General features: G+C 37.8%; 1 pseudogene; it reads left to right on the top strand.

Moving 5' to 3' along the window:
- Window positions 1-2,272: 2,272 nt before the first annotated feature.
- On the top strand, window positions 2,273-3,130 carry LOC148579373 (uncharacterized; annotated as a pseudogene).
- The last annotated feature ends 731 nt before the right edge of the window (window positions 3,131-3,861 follow it).

Genomic DNA, 3,861 nt, shown 5'->3' with positions numbered 1-3,861 from the left:
TATATATATATATATATATATATATAGCATATGCGAGAGAAAAGGAAAAAGAAAACGGGAGAGAAGAACGTAACCGCGAAAGACCGTAAATCCATCAAATTTCCGACTTTGATTTCTTGTAATCTGTAACTCCAATAAAAAATCTAGTCCGGTAAAAGTATTCGTATCCTCCTCTTCTATACGTTGGCATCACTTTTGACCGGTAGAAGTTGACGTTGCTGTAGCTCCTCTACCCCTTGAGTTTGACCAACTGGAGTTTTAGGAGGTATAGACGATTCTGGACATTTTCTTCTTCGATAGCTCAGTCAAAAAGTTTCTCCGGAGCTTCGAATATTTTGATTCCGTACGAAGGTATAGTTTTGGTTTCTCGTAGTTAATGTTTAATGTCACGTGAAAACTTAGGCTAGAAGACCTTAAGATAGGAATGAACTGAATGCATAATTGATGGAATGTGTTCATGGAATAAAATGTGTGGTTTAGCTGTTGTTAATAATTTGCTGTTGAAGTTGGTTGATTTTGAGAAAAGATTTAATATTGGTGTTTGTTTGATTTTGAAATAATTTGTTACCGGAAATGATTTGAAAGACTGAGAGGTGTTTGATTTGATAGTTGAGACCCTTGAAGGGTGGCAGAAATTCGAGCTTTAGAGGAGATACTACCAAAACTTCTATAAGAATTAGAGTCTTGATTTGAGGTGGTATTTTAAAAAGAAAGAGATTATTATGTGGCTTGTGTATTTGAGACTATTTGTTGACCCTTTGTCACAAGATGTGACCGGGCACTTTAACTCCCCGGATTCCCCCCATGGGCATGCATATATATGAATATTGAATATTATATTTGAGCTTGGAGTTCAACTCTATGGAATACTATATTATTGAGCTTGGAGTTTAACTCCATGGAATACTATATTATTGAGCTTGGAGTGTGACTCCATGGAATATTATATTTGAGCTTGGAGTTTGACTCCATGGAATATTATTGAGCTTGGGGATGCGCGCACAGAGGGACTGTCCAATGGTTAACTACCAGGACATGTCGGGTTGGCTGTATAACCGACAGATGAGACTCATCAGCCATAGGACAGGCATACATCATATGCATTTGTTTGTTTGCTTGAGTGTGCATTGTTTTGGTTTGCTTAACTATTTAATTCTGCTTATCCGCTACTTGTTCTACTTGCTGTAAATGCTTTTCTATCTGTGTTTTCCTTGCTTGAACTGTATGTGTATGTTTTCTGAGAAATCCCTCTTGACGAAGGTGTGAGGGGAGAGGGTTGTTCCACCAGTGATTCGGAGGATTGGAGGCGACAGAAAATGAAGTATTAAGTTAAAGTTAGATTCAGAACTAGAATACCTTAGATAACTTACCTAACTTTTGGTTCAGTTTATTTTATTTAAGAATGATTTTGAGTGTCAGAGTTCTAGGAATGCCTCTGGCTTTTCCTGAGACCTTTTATATTAACTATGTGGGCACCTTTAACATACTAAAAACCTCCGGTTCTCATTCCATACTATGTTGTTGTTTTTCAGATGCAGGTCGAAAGGTATCTCATTAGGCGTCTGGACACCTGAAGCGAAGTGGTTACTGTGTTATTTTGTTGTGCAGTGATGTATATACACGTACTTAGCTTTCTCTCCACATAACTTATTCTTTTTGATCCTCTTAGAGGCTTATGGAGAGGCAGGATTTTGTTTATATACATCTTGGGTTTTGGATATGTATATATATATATATATACATATGTAAATATTATCCGGCCAGCCTTGACTTCGCAGACTGAGTTAGGAGCTTGTTATTTTGTACCTATGGCTTTCGATTCCTACTTTTATTGTCTTACGTTTTATAGTTATAGTTTGCCTCACACGCAAGTTGTTCCGTTTCCGGAGCGTGGCGCTTTTCATTTTGCAATTTTGTTTTACCCATTTTTCAAGGCTCCTAGTCTATTATATTCTTTCTACTATTATAAGTATGTATTTTAATTTTTAGAAGTCGTAATACCTCGCCACCTCTATTTTACGACTTAAGCGTAAAGTTTTGGGTGGTAGGGTGTTACATTATTGTATCAGAGCAGTTCGTTCCTGTAGAGCCTGAGGGATGTACTGATTATGCTTCTGGGCATACTCTAGGTGTGTGTATGTGCTATTAGGATATCTGATTGATATATGTGGCATAAATGTTCATGAGCATGCATCTGGAACTTGAAGCATTAAACTTGCGATATTGAGACTGATCAACTTAATATCACTTGTTTGATGTGAACAGGGACCGAATGTCGTCTCGTGGATCCGAACGAGGTATTCAGAGAGGAAATCCCGTGGTTGAACCAATGCAAGGACGTCGAGGTGGAAACCCTAGTGCTAGTACGAGTAACGTAAGTCGATACTATAGGTCTATGACCCTTACTGACTTCCTCAAGAGTGGTCCACCTCGGTTTAACGGGAACGCCAATACCCTGGAGGCTGATCAGTGGTTCCGAGAAGTAGAGAGGTTTTTGTACACTCAGCACATTCCTGAAGTATAGTCAGTGGAGATAGTAACTCATATGTTGGAGGGAGATGCTCAGAATTGGTGGCAAGAGTTGTGTCATACCTTGCAGGTGGAGTTAACGGATGTCCCTTGGAATAGATTTAAGACAGAGTTTTACGGTAAATATTTCTTGCATGCGTTTTGCACTGCAAAGGAATTGGAGTTAATGCAGCTGAAGGAAAAGGATATGTCCGTTGCTGATTATACCCGTGAATTCGATAATCTGTGCCGTTTCTCAAAAACTTGTCAAGGAAATCCAGCAGATTATGAGGAATGGAAGTATGCTCAATATGAGAAAGGACTAAGGAGGGATATCTTTAATTACGTGTATCCACAAAAGCTAACAAATTTCACTGAGTTGGTTAAGAAGAGCCAGCTCACAGAGGATTGCTCCATGAAGTGGACACTGCTACAGGAAGGCTTTGGTGAGACTACTCCAGAGGAGCCGCGCAGGTACGGACTGGGAATGTGCTTTCGATGTGGAGCACCGGGACACATGTCTAGAGATTGTTCACGTGGGAGAGCCACAGATGCGAGTTGGCCACGACAGGATCGAGGTAAGTATGATACAGAATGCGTAGGACAGATTTGTTCTGTGTAGAGCTAGGACCCCGCTTTCGTTTAGGTTACGTAACCGGATATGGAAGTTTAGGACTGGAAAGACTGGACGTAGTTTTAGACTTGGATACGGACTAGGAATTTAGGCCGATAGAAATATCTCTTTGATAACTAGCTAGGTGTCGAGAGAAAAACTAAGTTGTGATAGATTTAGTGTCAGAGGCTGAACCAGTTTCGATTGTATTACGAAAGGTGACACCATTAGAATCGGCAGAACTTAGGAGCTAGATGAAGCGAGTATTAGGGACAGTAAACCTGTCATTCTAATACCAGCCTGCCTTATAACCTTTCTGCATCGAGTCTATCTTGTATCTTCCGCTTTGCGTAGACTTTTAAGCCATATCCTGGATTTGCAAACTAAGCGTGTCAAATCTTTCTGTTTTCTTTGATATGTTTAAGAAGGGAAGTTACGTTAGTATGAATCTTTTCTATTTTATATCAATTTTTGAGGGTGAAAATTTTTATAAGGTGGGTAGAATGTAGGGACCCTCAGTTTTAAAAATATAAATATAAATAAGTTATAATTTATTTTATAAAATTAGAGTTCCATATTTTTAGAAAATTACTTTTATTATCAGTAATTGAACTAATTTTATAATAATTTAAATTTAATCAAATCCATATTATTATTATTATTATTATTATTATTATTATTATTATTATTATTATTATTATTATTATAAACATTATATATAATTGCCGTAAGTATTAAAT

The sequence above is a fragment of the Arachis ipaensis genome, chromosome B10 (assembly GCF_059453495.1).
Source record: "Arachis ipaensis isolate K30076 ecotype BB chromosome B10, ASM5945349v1, whole genome shotgun sequence".
NCBI lineage: Eukaryota > Viridiplantae > Streptophyta > Magnoliopsida > Fabales > Fabaceae > Arachis > Arachis ipaensis.
This window is presented reverse-complemented; position numbering and strand designations above follow the sequence as displayed.